The following is an 18667-nucleotide window of genomic DNA, read 5'->3' as shown; positions in this document are numbered from 1 at the left end:
AATAATAAAGTATGTCGCTGATTATGATCCATTCCTTGAAGAGAATGTGACTTGTGATAAGCATTGAGAATGCAAGACAATTCCTAAAGTTGAATGGGGCAATATGTGATAAAAGTAATGAATAAAGACATGCAATTCATGATTATATGAATATCACACAACTCACCTCTAAAGAATTTGAGTGAAATAAAGAGAATAAATATTATTGTGTGGTTACATGAATATGTCATTGGTCGCGTACATGTGATACGCCAAATGTTATTTTGCCATGCCTTATAAAAGTTATTAAAGGCAAAATTAAAGCAATAAATGATTTTGCTTATGATGATTCTGACCATGACAATTTATTATGATATAAGTTTCTCCGTGAAGGAGACATTTGCCATATGAATGGTATGATACAAGATCTTGTAGTATAAAAGTTGTTAAGAGCTCCGGAAAAACTAATTTATTACTACCCGGATGAATAAAATTATTCATGACATTGATATTGCAAAGTCTCAAAAGAAACGTTTTGAGTTTCAAATGTATAAGTCAAAGTGGTTGTCATATTGCGACATTAAATGAAAGAAAGATTGAATATCTTCTCTATAATCATACCGGGTAAATATGAAATGTTACCCGATTTTTTTTCTATTTGTACTACACAAATATAAGCATGATGCTTGAATCATATGCCACAAGTAAACTACAAGTTTACTAAAACAAATAATAGTTGGCATAACCGGTTGACCATCCCGGTTCAATTATGATGCGAAAAAATTAATTGAGAATTACATTGGCATATATTGAAGAACAGAAGATTCTTCAAGAATTCTCTTGTGCTGCTTATTCTCATGATATACCAGTTAAGGTTGGGATTGTATCCCTTGATTTCTGGAAAAACTAAAATGTAATAAATATATGGGCCCAGTCACCTACCATGTGGATTGTTTACCATTTTAATAGATGCATCTATTCTATGGTCACATGTGCATTTGTTATCAACTTGCAGTTTGGCTTTTGCAAGATTGCTTGCTCAAATTATTAGAGCAAAGTTCCAGAATATAAATTATGATGATTTATCTTAATAATACTGGTTTAAATCCAAGTTGGTTTAGCAAAAATTATATGCCTCCAATTATAGCTAAATCATTGGTTATGAGAACAAAACTCTCAAAAATGAAATTTTGTATGAGATGTATTATTAATATACAACAGCACTTGTACGCATCTAGCCAAGTTATAAAAATTTCTCCCTATCACAATCGGTTCAGGGTCAGGAACCAAATAATTTCTATATAGAAATATGGATGTTCTATATGGTTTAATTATGCCACCAAAATGCACAAAGATGAGTTCCCAAAGAAGGTTGGGAAATGTGTTGGTGATCCCAACATTAGGGGAGAAAATGGGCAGCTGAGAAAGTGATACGTGAAATGAATTATTATGAATACATATAGATCCTCGTACAAGAAAATATGAACTTGAAGTTCAAATGATAATTCATTTACAAATTATTGCCAGACACATTTGTTGACCCAAAGCTAAATGTCATATTTCAGCTGCTAATGCTCCAAATAGAATAAAGTCCATGAGGGACAGAGTCTATGGCACGCATGAAACGTAACAGACCAATCGGTTCCAAAGATAAAACTCCTTGAAGAAAGAGAGAGGCAAATATTCAAAATGGTCATAATAAGGAGGCAAGTGCCCTAGAAGAGTACCACGACATAACACTTCATAAGACCTCATGGGAGAGGCTCAGGTACCTGAAAATAATGAGATAAAGAGATATCAATAAGTTATATCTTTATTTGGTAATAATGGAACTGACGTAAAGTGATCGTCGACGATATTGTTAATATAATGTAGCGCTCAATATAATTAATATTGACGAGGATCTTGAGCTCAAATCTATCATGAAATTTGGATAGATAAATGATTGGCCAAAATAAAATAAAATAAAAATAGCAATCAAGATTGATTTCACCTGAAAAATATGAAGTTGGACGGATAGTCCAAACACCTGAAAGTATAAAGCCACTGGAGGTATAAATGTGTTCTTGTGCGAAGAAAGACAAGTCGATAGACATAAAGACGACTTGTGTCACAAGAAGATTTGTAAATATCCTGGCATTTCAGGTTTTAATCTAGCAATACATGAAAAAAAATACATGAAAAACGTGATATATATATAATGGAAATCATTGAAGGATTTAGATAGTTCTGAAGCATATTAAGGTTTCCAAGAAATTTATTAAATAAAGCTTTAATAATCCTTATACGGATTGAAACAATTAGGGCGCGTGTGGTATAATCGTCTAAGAGAGTACTTGTTGAAAGAAGGGTACAAGAATAATTCAATTTGTCCTCGTGTCTTTATAAAAGATCTGGATTTGAATTTGTTATAATCGTCGTGTATATCATTAGAACTCTCAGGGAGCTTCCTGAAGCAGTAGACTGTTTAAAGAAAGAATTTGAAATGAAAGATCTTGTAAAGACAAAAACAAAATTTTATCTTGGTCTACAAATTGAGTATATGAAAGATGAAATTTTTGTCCATCAATCAGCATACACTGAAAAGATTTTAAAGTGATTCTATATGGATAAAGCACATCCATTGAGTACCCTGATGGTTGTTAAATCACTCGATATAAATAAAAATCCATTCAGACCTCATGAAAATAATGAAGAAACTCTTGGTCCTGAAGTACCATATCTTAGTGCAATTGATGTACTAATGTATCTTGCTAACACTATAAGGCGTGACATAACTTTTTCAGTTAATGTCTTAGCAAGATATAGCTCTACTCCTACAAGGAGACATTGGAATGAAATCAAACATATATTGCGTTATCTAAAAGGGACTACCGATGTGGGCTTATTGTATGGCAATGATTACAATCTCGGTCTTGTTGGTTATACCGATGCGGGGTATTTATCTGACACACACAAGATTTGATCTCAAACATGCTATGTGTTTACATATGGAGGCACTGTCATATCTTGGAGATCGACTAAGCAATCAATCTTGGCTACTTTATCTAATCATGCTGAGATAATTGCTATTTATGAAGAAAGTCGAGAATGTGTACGGTTGAGGTCTATAATACATCTTATTCGAGACAAATGTGGTTTGAAGTGTTGCAAACTACCTACAATTTTGTATGAAGACAATATAGCATGCATAGCCCAAATTGAAGGGAGGATTCGTAAAAGGAGCTAGGACAAAGCACATTTCACCAAAGTTATTTTTCATGATCTTCAAAAGAATGGTGATATCAATGTGCAACAGATTCGTTCAAATGATAATATTGTTGATTTGTTCACCAAATCTCTACCGACGTTAACCTTAAAGAAACTAGTGTATAAGATTAAGATGTGAATGATTAAGGATGTAAATTGATGTTCTCATCAGGGGGAGTTAATACGCGTTGTACTCTTTTTCCTTACAAGCTTTTATCCCGCTGGGTTTTTCTTTGCAAGGTTTTTAATGAGGCAACCAAAAGGCGTATTTCTAAACATGTGTACTCTTTTCCTTCACTAGGATTTTTTTCCCATAGAATTTTTTATCTAGTAAGGTTTTAACGAGGCACATTATCTATGGACATCCAAGGGGGAGTGTTATGATAAATATCACATTATGGTGGATGTCTACTCTTCTTCCATGATCTTCATCTCAAATGTTTAATAACATATTCAATGACATATTTGTATGTTCAATGACATATTCCATGACATATTTTCTTCACTGTTTATGCCTATATAAAGGCCTTGTAATATATAGAAAAATACACACAATTGAAGAAAAAAATCTCTATCTTCATTTCTTGTTCATGTTTTACTAAATTGTTTTATTTCCTTGTTCCATATTGTTACTTTGAGTTATATTTCATAACAATTTGCTCTTTAATTTCTTTGTTCCTTTTCAAGTGTAGTGAAGGTTTCCTTTATGCAGATTATTAGCAACCTAAAATCTTCAGCATGAGGATATCCGTAGGTTCAATCCTTCTGCTCATAAACTCCTTACATATATTATATCTATAGTTGTAAAATGGGGCCAGATGACGTTTACTCTGAGCTGCTTTAATATTTACATTGGCTGTACTTTTAGAATATTTGCTTGCTTCCTTTCACAAGTGAAAAGTTTCTTTTTATATGTTAGTGTCTGTATATAAAATTCTTTCTCATTAGAATTGTTGAACTCCTAGCTTGATCTCATTGAGCTATAGGATTAAAATTTACACGTGGGTCAACAAGTTTTGTTTTATTTTCTTCTCGTTGATCAGCTTCCAGGTAAAAGGAAAAGAAGATTAAACTTAAATAGTCGTTCATCCAACCGCTTAAATTAAAGATAGCCGGCGGATGTATAATTTATGTGTATAATCCATGTATAATCTATCTAATCAGCTAGAAAAATTAAATAATGAATCCGGCTGGAGCTGGATATTCATGTAAAGATCCCAGAAAAGAAGTCATAAATTCTGCATAGGAGAAATTCTTTGACAAACACCGGAAAATCCATTATTTCGGTATAGATAAAGATGTTATTAAAAGTCATCTGAGTGAAATGTAAACCCAGACTTGACTTTACATACATGACCATAATTGATTCGAAGTAAAGTACATGCTTTCCCTTTTGATAATTCTCAAAAGTGATCATTAGGTTCCAGTACGTATATATCAAAGAGTCATCTGAATTGAAAAGTTTGCAGCCCTTTGGTGCTTTGCAACAACTGATGCATGACGGTGTATCAAGCTTCTTATCTCCCGTAGGTGGGCAAGTCATGTACGCCACACCAATAGAACACTGGTGTTTACAAAACTTGGCTTCTTCAGCTTCAACATAATTTCTTTCTAGTACGAAAACTGTTTCAATTTCAAAGACAATAAACAGTAAGATAATCCTTGCATTGTAAGTTACATAAATAGTAGTAGTAAATTGATGCAAAAAAAGAATCATGAAGTAACTACTTATTGAATGAAAAAAAGAAAGAAAGGAAGATCAGTATTGGGTGAAAGGCGCACCACACAGGAGGAGGAGGAGAGTGAGGACAACGACTTTGCTACTAGCCATGCTTGTTTGCTTTAACTTTATCTGCTTGGAGTATGTTATCTCTGGGGCTATTTATAGCAAGACAGATCATACTGAAAAAGAACAATAATTCTTTCTATTGAAAGGGAAAAGGGAATTGATCACTGAGCTGAGAGAAGAGGAAGTCGAAGAAAAGAGATGAGAGGATATTAGCCTTTCATTTAATGTGTCTTACACGTGTGTATCTACTGATATTTATAATGCTACTTTATCTTCTCTAACAATACATATAATCAACCAATAACTAACTCTAACTAATTATGCACAACTCACATAGCCTATGTACAAGATTGCACTGCTCCTATTAGTTTCAACATTCCCCTCATGTTGCGCGATGAAAAATGTTAATCATGCCCAACTTGCAAACCATTTATTCACTGTGCAGTTGCTTCCCAAGTGCCTTGGATAGTATATTTGCTATCTGATCCCCGCTGGATACATATGAAGTCTTTATCATGCCTTGTTGCAGTTTTTCCTAATAAAATGACAATCTATCTCTATATGCTTGGTACGTTCATGATACATTCGATTAGATGCAATTTGCAGAGCTGCTTTATTGTCACAGTGCAACTCCATGGGCAATTCAACTTTCACCCCCAATTCCTCAAGCAGTTCATGTATCCATACCAACTCAGCCACAGTTGTAGCCATACTTATGTATTCTGCTTCTGTTTGAGCTTCTTGAAATTGTGCTTTGTTTCTTCGATTTCCAGGAGATCATTGAGTCTCCAAGTTTAATGCAATAACCTGTAACTGATTTTCTAGTCACTGGGCATGATGCCCAGTCTGCATCACAGATTGCAACCACTTTGCCACTCTGTTTGCTGCTCATCAATAGGCCTTGCCCTGGACAGTTTTTTATATATCTCACCACTCTTAGAGCAGCATGATAATGAGACTGCTTTGGTGCATTCATGAACTGGCTTAACATTTGAACTGCAAAGGAGATGTCTGGTCTTGTGATTGCCAGATATAAAAGCCTACCAATCAAGCTCTGATATCTCCTTATGTCTTCAAGCTCAACATCACTCTCTTCCACACCAAATAGTTTATCATATTCCACACTTGTCAACTTCACATTCTGATCCAATGGGAAAGTAACTGGTTTTCCTCCCCCCTAAGCCACATTCTGAGATAAGTTCTAGAGCATATTTTCTCTTATTCATCTCTGTATGATCTTGCAAACTCAATGCCAAGAAAAAATTTGAGTTCTCCCAAGTCCTTCACTTTGAAGTTGTGATTCGGTATATCCTTAGCACCCTGTATCAAATTACTGTCACTTCCTATAATCAAGAGATCATCTACATACACCAATATGATCGTTATACCACTGCCACACCTTTTGGTAAACAGTGAGTAATCCAGTTTACTTTGTCTGAAACAACTCTATGAGTGCTGAAGTCAATTTCAAATTCCATTGTCTGCTGGCCTGTTTCAAGCCATTCAGGGACTGGAGTAGTCTACACACCTTAGTCTCCCCTTGACTACCATAGCCCTGTGGCAATGACATATAGACTTCCTCTGAAAGATCACCTTGGAGGAACGCATTATAAACATCCATCTGGAATAATGCCAAGCATACTGAGCTGCCAAGGCAACAACACACCTCACTATAACCATCTTCACTATTTGGGAGAATGTTTAATGATAATCCAGACCCTCCTGCTGAGTAAACCCCATAGCCACTAACCTAGCCATGTACCTCTCTACAGACCTATCCGCCTTGTACTTGACTTTATAAACCCATTTAAAACCTACTGGAGTCTTCCCTGCAGGCAAATCCACTAACTCTCAGGTGTTGTTGTCAGTGAGAGCCTGAACCTCAATCTTTATAGCCTAAACCCAATTGTTGTCCTTAACAACTTGGATGGTCTTCCAGATTTCCATATGGGAGCTGCTGGAATGGGGACAGGTTCTTGGCGTTGTTGAGAGAATGATAGAGGTGCAGAAGGGGATGACAGAATAGGTGGTGAAGCTGGATTAAGAGAGGATGCAGAATGAGAGGACAAAGCAAGAGGTGAGACAGGAGTAAGAGGAGGTGAAAGAAGGCCAATATCAGTAGCCAAAGGAAGTGATGAGTCTGTGGTAGCTGGAAATGAGTCATCACATATAGGAACTGGCGCACTGTTAGGGAATGTAGGGCTGAAGCTGATGGAAGACAATACAAAAAAGGTAGACTTGGGATATTTAAAAAGAAATACTGTCTCCCTGAAAGACACATCTCTACTAACAAAGAATATCCCAGTGGAGATATTGTATAGCTTATATCCCTTTTTGAGAATTTGAGTAGCCCATAAAGATAGCAGGTATGTGACTTTGGAAAAATTTGTCTGTGTTATTCAACGCAGTTGCATTACATATGCAGCCAAAAACTTTGATATTAGTAAGTGTAGCAGGATGTCCCATGAAACAACTCATAAAGAGACTTCCTAGATAAGACTTAAGAGGGTAATCTATTGATGAGAAATGCTGCAGTGAGTACACATTCCCCCCTCCCCCTCCCCCCAAAAAAAATTATAAAGGGTGCAGCCTGAAATCTAAGAGCTCTAGCCATTTCAAGTAAATGTCTTTATTTTCTTTCTGCCACTTTATTTTGCTGTGGGGTCTGCACACAAAAATTTTGATGGAGAATGCCAACAGATGTGAAAAGAGTTGAGCATTGAGAATTGAAAAATTCTAGACCATTGTCTGATCTTATGATCTTGATGTTAGCATCAAACCAATTCTTAACAAGTATAAGAAAGGATTTGATTAAAAGAAATACATCACTTTTCATTCTCATCAAGTAAATCCAAGTCATTCTAGAGTAGTCATCTACAATGGTAAGGAAATACTTGTATCCATTATAAGTAAATTATCAATATGGACACATACATCCATATGTACAAGTTCAAAAGGAAATTCATTCTTCTTATTACTAGTAGAAAATGGAAATCCAGTTTGCCTTGCTAGAGGGAAAACAGTACAAGACAATGACTCTTTATTCAACAAATGACTCTTCAAGAAAGGGATCTTTTGCAACACTACTTCTGGAGCATGACCAAGTCTTTGGTGCCAGATGGAAGGATGATCGCAAGAATTTGATGAGACACTAGAGGACTCTGGGACTAAAGTGGTAGAGACTAGAATTGATGTAGGTATAAATGTGTTGAAAGCTGGAGTTGAGGATGTTTCAGATACTTTGACAGGTGATGGTGTCTTGGCAGGTTGAAGTAAGTAAAGACCATCCTTCTCCTTACCAATCCTCCTCACTTTACCATTGTAGATGTCCTGAAAAATACAGAATTCAGGGGAAAACAATGCACAACACTTTACCTTAGTTAGTTTTGAGATAGACAATAAATTGTATTTGAAGTTTGGAACATAAAGCACATTGTACAATTCCAGATCACAAGAAAGAGTTAATGATCTCGTGTGTGTTTCTGAAGTGGTATTTCCATTTGGTAAATGCACTTTACTAGAGTTGAGAGTAACAACAGTAGATTCAGCTAAGAGGTTCAAGCTAGAAAGCATATGGTTCGAGGCTCTAGTATCTATTACCCAAGAATTAGCCTCAGAACCTGCACAGAGACATGTGTTAATGAAATCAGCTATATCTTCCATGTTCACTCTTGCATCAGTTACTGCTTTCTCTTTGTCAATTAGCTTCAGGAGCTGGTGATACTGTTCTTAGGTAAAGAATGCCATATTACTAGGCCCTGATGAGCTGCCTACTGAGCTCTTTCTCTCAAACTCTTCAACACAGCTCACATTGTTAGTTGTAGGTCCCCTGTTACTTCCTGAATTTGGTGCCTTGTCAAACGTTCTTCTTTTGTTGAATTTGTGGTTGGATGGGTACCCTATCAACTTATAGCAGTTCTTTTTCTTGTATCCCTTCATGTGACAAACTGTAAGACATTATTCCCACTATTCTTTCTGAACCTGTTGTTCTATATAGAAGCTAAGGCTGTAGGATCATTCAAATCAAGCTGCTGCAAGGCCGGAGTAACCTGTGATATCATGTTCGATTGTACTCTATGGCTTTCATCCTGCATAATCATATTGTATGCCTGGTTGAGAGTGGAAAAGAAACAGTCAGCAACACTTGACTTCTTGCCTGTGCATAGGTTTCGTTTAATCCCATCAGAAATTGCACTAGTGTCTGTTGCTCCATATGTTCTGCATGTTCCTTCTGTTTTGTACAATCACATGACAGTGGTACCATTGACCAATAATCATCCCCTGTACATTTCAATTTGGAGTAGTATTTTGATACTGATGAATTTTCCTGGCTAGTAGTACATATTTCTCGAAGTAGTTGGTAGACTCTAGTAAGATTTTTCTTATCAAATCGCTCCTTTAGATCAATCCACACATTATGAGCACCGATTGAATACATTATTCTATTTGCTAGTGATCCAAGATAAAATAAAAGCATTACATCTTTTCCATTCACGTTCTAAATCACTTTTATAATGTTCCTTGCGACATTTTCCATCGATGAACCTCAGTTTATTTGTTGCTACCAAAGCAACTCGTATGGAATTACTCCAAGTTGTATAGTTCTCTATCCCTGTTAATATTTGAGGGACTAGAACTATCTCTATTGTCCTTCTTCGTCTCTGTAGCTGTGTTCGTCATCTATACAATCGATTTACAAGTGAATCGAAAACAAATTCGAGGTTAATTTTCAAGGGAGAAACTACTGATTGTAAGTGTTTACGAACTTTGGGGTTGAAAGTGACGATTTTCGCGGACCTAAAGTTTTCCCAAATCTCCGACAAAATTCTCTCAACTTCTCAATTTTCCGATGAAACTGAGTAGATATCTCAACACTAACCTTCAATTCCTCAATGATTCAGCTCGAAATCGCCATGAACCTATGGCTCTAATACCATGTTCAAAGGGAAAAGGGAAGCTGAGAGAAGAGGAAGTCGAAGAAGAGAGATGAGAGAATATTCCAGAATATTAGCCTCATTCATTTAATGTGTCTTACACGTGTGTATCTACTGATAATTATAGTGCTACTCTATCTTCTCTAACAATACATATAATCAACCACTAACCAATCAAATGTTTTAAAAGGCGAGGGCGTGAGGTGAAACATTTTACTCTCTGACGAAGCGAGGCGTAAGCCCTGAGACATGGGGCGTAAGTCGCACAGATCTTTAAATTTTACTAATTTTAAGAATTTTCAGATAGTATAAAATAAAAAAAATTACATTAAAATCACAAAATTATAACACATAATCTATTTAAAATATTTATAAATTATAGTTCAACTATGAATAATGCGAAAAGTATGACATATATCGTAATATGCAAATTAGCTGCAACGTCATTACAACTCAAACATCAAAAGTAATGTATTCAATACGAAATCTTATATGTATCTCTTAAGGAGTAATGAATCTTGAATGAATTTCGATATTATAATTTGATATTTTTTTAAATACTCTTTTTATGTAATATACTTTCTATTTGAAAGAGAATTTATATAAAAACATAATTCACAATTTAAATATGATTCTCTAGCATCATTTATTTTTAAGTTTCAACAAGTTAATAAAGTGACACATAATTCACCATACAATATCATGATACTAATTATTTATAAATAGTTATTAGCTAATACTGAGGTATTAAATTAATAAGTATTTTATCTCGTAAACATGAAAAAAAATATTTAGAAAAATAATTATAAAAAAAATATGGATTATTATATAGTAAAGACATAACAAAAGTTAATAAATAAATAATTTTTAAATGAAAGATTTATTTAAAATTAACTATCATAACAGTCTTAGTGGATAACGTGCAATAATTTTTATTTTAATTATGACATAAAACACTCTAAACTTAATGATTTATGATTAGAAAAAAGTAATTTTAAATAGTCAACAATTTATTAAGAAAAATTGAGGATTTACAAGGTTAGTTACATATAATTGCATAAAGTTCTATTAGACGAGCCCAGTACTCTGGGCGTTGGGCGTGTCCGGGGCATAAGCCCCGGTGGCCGAAGCGTAAGTCTCACGGAACTAAGTTCCACACATAAGTCCAGGGGCGTTTTACGAGTGCTCCGCCCCAGGGCGAGCCCCGAACGAATCCCAATTCTGCTTTTTAAAACAGAGTAACCAATAACTAACTCTAACTAATTATGTACAACTCACATAGCCTATGTACAAGACTGCACTACTCCTATTAGTTTCAACACTTTCTTATCTAATTTTCAGATATGCATGCATATGTTGTCACATGGCGATAGGGCGGTGCGGGTGCGGGGCGGGGCAGGGCGGGTTTAGACATACGCGGGGCAGAGAGAAATAATTTTTTTTATTTTTCACGGGTGCGGTGCGGGTTTAAAAATTTCAGCAAGGAAGAAAACTCATTTTCCTACCTTTCTGGAGATGAAACCCGCGTAATATATTGAAACAAAATAAAAGTTTCATAATGCTTGTACGTCAAATTCTCCTTATTTTATGAAAAGTTCTAAAACTATAATATTTAACACATAATTCTCAATTAGTTCTAACTCTATTTTATTAATCAAAGTATTATCCCTTAATTTTGCTCATATACTCGTGAATGTAACTGCTGATTAACAAACATAAAATAATCTATTAATTTATCTTTGACAGAGGTTTTTTTCAATTTCTAATGTAAGCTTGAATTCGATAAAAATAACATATACTTTTATTCAAATGTAAAAAGTTAAAAATCAAAACGTTTTTATGATATCAAAGATTTTTGTTAAGTAACTTTTATTTTATATGTGCAAGATGTAATTCTTATTTGTTCTTTTCTTAGCTGAAGCCTCACATAATCTTTAAAATCAATAAAAAGTATGAGATTATATAGTAAAAATATGAACAATTCCAGCCAAAAGATAAAAAAAGAAATAAAAATAACAAAATAAAAGAGAGAAAAATTAAGCGGGGAGGAGCGAGGCCGGGCGGGTGGATGCAGGTGTGGGTGTGGGGCGGATGGATGCGGGGTAATGCTATGCGAGGAGGGATACGCCATGTTGAAATTTTGTGGGTTAAGACAAAACGCGTCCCGCACCTGCACGGATCCGTACTACTTGCCGTCCCTAAGGTTAAGTGGACAATTCGTAAGTGTATTGTGGACCGAGTCTAACTTTTATAGAACTCAAACTTCCACCGAAAATCTCATACTTCTATATCATTTAAAAGTTCTAAGTCTTGTCTAAAAAAAGCAAACCAAAGTTAAATATACACAGGAAATGAATTGGCAAGAGTAATGAGTAAATCACAGCAGTTTTTCTATTTTGAATTAAAAAATAAAATTGTATACACTACTTAATAAATTTTATTATGTTTAATATGACGAAAATCATTTTTAAGGAAAAGCTTTTCCATGAGAAAATCTTTTCTATGAAAAATATTTTCTATTATTTATAAGCTGAGAGTCACTTTTCTTAATTTAACAAATTAATTTATACAAATTTTATTGCATGATAGAATTAGTATTTATCAGTCCAAACTCATGACACGTTTTGTTCATTTCAGCCCACAAACCTCACTAATTTGTACCTTGGGCCATGTCATCCACTAAAATACGTGTATCATGTAAATTTGTGCTATGTTCTATGAAGCTCTTTGCTTCTTCTCTCATTCCGATGAGGATTTACCTAAGGTGAAACATGTACCCCTTCTTCGTAAGCTTGTCAGCCTAGAGTCTATCGATCCTTCTTCTTGACCCGTCCTCGTCGGCTCGCCCTCTTTTATTGGCGTTACATATACTCCTTTTTAGGGACTCAACGTCCTTGTTAATGTTTGTCCCACTGTACTGAGTGAGCGTCATGCTCTGATACCTTATTATATTACTAAAATGATATTAGTTTAGTTATTAATTTAGTAATTATTGGTCCTCGAGGGAATGGTAGTTTTCTCACATTATATTACTTAAACATCCACGTATACTTACATTTTAGTTGGAAACCAACAAGTTATTGGAGTAGTTATCGGGATTTAAAATTAGCTTAATTATTGTTCTAAGATTAGATTATATGCTTATTATCAAGCTTTGTTTTATTTCAAAACTTTTATTTTACTTTTGTCTCTTTTACTTGGTTGTTTGTTTCATGCTCTCATATACTCGATAGTGAATGCAACGAACCTAGAATTTTGCTAACTTAGTCGATTTTGACTAAAAAATATCTTCATAAGCGATTACGAGAAACAACCTCAAGAAATAGTTGGGGAAATATATTGATAACCGAGTAGTTCCTCGGCAACCACTACCATAAGAGATGGAAGAGCAAGCAAACGATAAGAAGACACTTTAATTTCTTTAAAATTTTAAAAAGGCAGATTAGCCTAGTAGACCCTTGTATTTGTTTCGGTTTGACATTCCGACCCTCCTAATACTTCACTTGTTTTCATCCAAACACTTTAACTTGATCAAAGCCTATATTTTAAACCCCTCTGACCATTGACGAAGCATATGTAGCAACAAAATGGTTGAGCTGGACAAAATAGGTATAATTCACGCGAACAACGAGCGTGAATATAAAGATTTTGAACAATAAATAATTAAATAAGAAAAAAATAATTAAAATAAGAATGAAAAATAAAATAAAAAGATAAATATAAAATAAGTAAAAAAAAAAAAAAAAGAGATACTGTCTCTTTCTGCTCTTCCTCGCACCCCGCCCCATTTAATTTCTTTTTTCTGTTAACCCCTCCCCCTTCCCCTCCCCGCACGCACACATACACTCAACACCCCCTCCCTTTTCGTTTTTACCCCTGTATGCTTCTTCTTCTTCCCCACTGCGCCACCCTTCCCCCTCCTTAAAAAAAATCCAATCCCTGAAAATCCCTTACTAAAAGTGGTTGTTTTTGCTATCAATACTTATTTTCTCCTGTTTTCATTTAATTTTGACCTTTTTCTGGTCGTGAAACCCCCCAACCCAGCTTCTTCTTTCTCCCCTCCCCTTTGTGGTTGTGAACTCCCCCTCCCCAAATCCATCTCTGCAAGCTAGCTCCGCAAGCCGACAATATCCGACTCTGGTGATGCCTTGATAGTTGTTGTTAAGAATCATGCGACGTTGATATGCCTAATTAAAAATACCTAAATAATTATTCACGCGACGGAATGGTGAGACGGAGAAGGAAGATGAGAATGGAGAAGGGCTATGAGACAAACAAGGAAGAAGAAATTTGTGCACTGCTAAGCACAAGGCAACGCTAATTTGAGAGATGAGATAGAGACATTAATTTTCTTCTTCTTTTTCTTTAAGAAAATAGTATATACTAAGTATTTTTAGTAGATAAAATATAAAAAATGATGTGGAATATAATGTGTCATCCATTTCAAACAAGTGAGATACACACATAGTCTGAGAGGTTTAAAATATAGGCTTTGATCAAGTTAAAGTATTTGGATGAAAACAAGTGAAGTAGGAAGGACGTAATATCAAACCGGAATAAGTACAAGCGTCTACTAGGCTATCTGCTTTTAAAAATGGTATTTAGTTCTGTTCTTTTTACCTGTCACCTTAATGAAGAAAAGAATTCCAAATATTTGTCACTTTAAGGACTAAGAAGACACTTCAATTTCTTTTTTCTAATTCCACCCTAGCTATTCCAGGAAGCATACCTTCACTAATTACTTATTTCTGGAAGAAATTGGATAATTCAGTTTAGAACTCTTATATGATTAATGCTATCAAATGATTCTTTTAATGAGTATGCTTGAATCTAAAACCCCAGTCCTAGAAGTAAGACCACTGACGTTCTATATCAATAGCCTAATTAGATGAAGAAAGTCATAGACAATTCAAAGGAGAAATGCTTAGACAAACACGGAGAAATCCATCGGTATCTATATATTAATATAAAGCAGGGGAATTGAAATCTGATGTGGCACTCTCATATCCCAGCAAATGTACTTATCTAATTTCTCAGTTTTTCATCTTTTTCCAAAATTTAGGTGATGTATTCATTGAGTTTTTTTTTTACTTTATTGTGGAAGTTTTGCAAATACGTAAAGTTGTAAACGTGTATGTATAGATTATTGTTTTTGACAGACAACTTTAAAATATTTGTAGTTATTGCAAATTTACTTTTCAATCATTACAAAAGCATTATTTGTAAATTAAATTATATTTTTATGATCGCGCGAAGTGCGAACAAATTTACTAGTATAAATATAAATCTAAAGCTGGGTAATAAAAGTTTGATGTGTCACCTCCCACAATCTTGGATTCTCATTTATCTTTTTTCTCAATTTTCTGATTTTTCTCTATTTTTTGATTGTGTAATATGTTTTAAAAAAATCCAAAAGCCACATCATTTAAGGAAATTGAAACCCCAAGTTTTTGTGCATTTATATCATGCCGACCTTAACTGTTGAACGCCCTAATGTTACTTTTTGTTTCATGCCTTTATGCATTCCATGCGTTAAGGCTTTTTTAAAGCATATTCCGAGAAGTTTGCAGAATTGGAGAGACTGGTGAATTCTACATATGGCAAGGAGTTATGTATCTTACTAAAATAGGGTAAAGAGGGATGTGAAAATAGTGTACACATTTTATGATGGCCTTCGGTGCCAGTCAGCCAAAGGCACTTCATCAACTGGTGAGAATATTTCATACAAGTGTGGTTTATAAGAGGAATGATGCAAAGGAAGTGCTGAAAGATGAGGCCAAGATCGAAGTAATAACCGTTTCCAAAACGTTTAATGGTCTTTGATTTTGTCATCGTTGAATTTATACCCTATATAAGTCGAAGCATTGAGTTGTAATTTTCTTCTAAAAGTATCGAGTTAAGATTTTAATACCCATTTTTCCTGGTTATAGATTTATGCAATGGTTCTTTTGATCTTCACTTTTTGTCGTTGATAACATGATAAATTTGATCATCTCACTCAGCATATCTCGAGGTAATTAAGCAAATATATTCCTTTTGCTTGTATTTTTTTTATTTAAAATTTGTAAGATCTTTTTTCTCATAAAACCTTGAGTTTGTAATTATGTTTTCTCTTTGACATTATGATTAAAGTTATTTAATGATCTAATGTAAAGGAAAAAAGAGAATTTTACCCGAAGATTTGGAGATATGGTTATTGAACAAGTGATGTGATGTAATATTTTGATGATATTTTATAGAATATACGACTATAATAGGGTGAAAATTGAATAATAAATTGATTAATTGATGTGAGTCAATTCAACTGATAGTAGAATATCTTATTTTGGGAACTCGATTTTAGGGCGGGAAGATATCTGTTTTATTTTTTTTTATTTTGAAGTTTACGAGTTTGATCATTCGTATGGGATACGGAAGATACTAACTTCTTTTATTGATACTTTCCATCTCAATTCTACTGCAAAAGATCAGTACATAAGAATGTAGAAGATGCAATTCAAATTGCTTTACAGACTACCCGTGTGCTTTAGAGCTTAGACTAAGCTGAATATATAATTTTTCTCCTTTGCTCTTACTTCATCTTTAGCTAACAAATTCTTAACCAATATTCTTTTATTTTTTTCTTATTAGCTTTTTTGCTATGGCAAATGAATGGAATAGGAGAAATCTTGCTTTATTGTACACACGAGTACTAAAAATGCTATTCTTTGCAAGTTAGTTGGAAGCTAACAAAGCGTCTATCTTACATTTGGTAAGGAATAGATTTATTATGCATTTGTTTTTCAACACTTTTTAGTTTTCAGATTTCTTATTTCTTTGTCTAAATTCTATTTTCTTCTAACGCTCATTAATCTTAAGTTCCCTTCAAATGAGTGACGTACATACGTCTCTCTCCAACACTCTAATTTCTTTTCTCAAAATTCTCATTATTTTTTATTTTCATTCATAATAAATTTTATAGAGATCAGAAAAAGACTGGCAGTGGTCTTACTGAAAAAAGAGAATGAGAGTTCTACCATTGTTGTCTTAAAGCTTGACATGCATTTGTTCCAAGAAATTCAAACATTATATTCAATTAGTCATTTGGGAAGTAACTAAAACGGCATTAATTCAGGCGCGGATAGTCAAAAGTGTAGCATTTTTTTCTTTTTCTGAAATCAAAACGTAGCTTTGAAATGAGAAATATAAAAGCAAGAAGTCATTTTTGTTACATATTCTGCGACCAATTTTATTCCTATTCTTATCCGCTTGGCATAAAGTAGATACATTCTTCTACTTAATTGTTCATTCCATCTTGTGATTACAGATCTATAAGTGTTTCTTTCTCGTAGTAAAGTGAGAAATATCTAATTCGTTATTAGTAGCTTTATTTGTAAATTTATTGATGTTTTTTAAGACTTTTGTAAATTTATTGATATTTTCAAGACCGCGCGAAGTCCTAATTTTTAGGAGAGATTTTTGGGACGAAATTGCGACATTCTCGGACATTAAAGAGATGCCAAATTCCTTTAGGTATCTACAAATGTAAATAATACACTGCCTCATTTAATATATAGATGCTAAGATTCTGTATAGAATAGTATTATTTAAAAATGTGATACTTATGAAAGTTTCCTTAAATGAAATCAATTCAGAATTTTTTTCCTAATTCTTGGCACTTAATAAAGTTACCTTATAGTTTTAAATTCTGCTTCAAAATTAAATATGGAAATAGAAACCAAAAAATATACGGATTCGTAAAAATTGCACAGGGCGTCCTATTTGGCCGTCCTTTTTTAACCTGTAGCCGTTTTGTCTTTCTGTTTGCACCCGTACCCGTTTTTTTGTTAAAAACCTTTTAAAAAGATTATTTTGTCATTCTTCATTAAAAGACTACTTTCTCTCCAAGTATACACTAGTCCTTTACTGTCTCTGTCTCTCTCTCTCCCGTTATTCGCGTTTTTTGATTTGTTCTTTTCTGAAATCAAAGGGTTTTCGTCGTTGTTTTGATTTTTCAACTGCTATTCGTCGTTATTTCCACATTACGATTTAATCACAAGAACACTGCATTAATTTTCTGGGTTTTATTTTACGATTTTCTGGGGTTTTTTTTCTGGATTTGGTTTTGATAGTCATGTATTTATGATTAAATAGTTTCTTAATGTTTAGTTTGATAAGTGCATTAGTTTTACTTTTACGCTTGTGTTTTTAGGTTTTTTGAAAGAGTTTTTATGTTGTTGATGAAAATTCTATAAATTCTTCAGTGATTAGACGTCCAAATTTTAAAAAAATTTGAGAGTTAAATAGATGATACTATTAAAGTGATGATACCTTAGATAGGAGCTGGCGTTTTTTTTTTCTTCATGTTTTGGCATTATTTTTGGATTTGAATTTGTGTTTTGTTTTTTGTAAAAACTACAACATGTGGCTGAATGTTTTGTGTTTTGTAATCGGTGAGCTGAAGTTTTTGTGTTTTGTTACTGGTGAACTTCAGCTCTAGAGCTGAAGGTTTTGTTTTTGTAACTGTCGAACTTCAGCTCTAGAGCTGAAGTTTTTGTTTTTGTAACTGGCGAACTTCAGCTTTAGAGCTGAAGTTTGTTTTGTAACTGTCGAACTTCAGCCTTCTTAGAGATTGAAGTTTTAACTGATCTTTTTGATAATGTCCTGATGTTATATTTTGTATGTTTTACTTTTTCTGAACAGATGGCACCTAAAACACCTAAAGATCCTAATGCAG

General features: G+C 33.9%; 1 long non-coding RNA gene across 1 annotated transcript; it reads right to left on the bottom strand.

The window, feature by feature from the left end:
• Positions 1-4462: 4462 nt before the first annotated feature.
• LOC142164777 (uncharacterized) lies at positions 4463-8992 on the bottom strand. The gene is made up of 2 exons (XR_012695766.1): positions 5011-8992; positions 4463-4851 (listed from the first exon to the last, which is right to left on the bottom strand). It is a non-coding gene; the product is annotated as an uncharacterized LOC142164777 (long non-coding RNA).
• Positions 8993-18667: the final 9675 nt, after the last annotated feature.

Source organism: Nicotiana tabacum, chromosome 10 (assembly GCF_000715075.1).
Source record: "Nicotiana tabacum cultivar K326 chromosome 10, ASM71507v2, whole genome shotgun sequence".
In the NCBI taxonomy this organism is placed as follows: Eukaryota; Viridiplantae; Streptophyta; class Magnoliopsida; order Solanales; family Solanaceae; genus Nicotiana; species Nicotiana tabacum.
The sequence above is the reverse complement of the archived record's forward strand: the minus strand, read 5'-3'. Positions and strand labels throughout refer to the sequence as shown.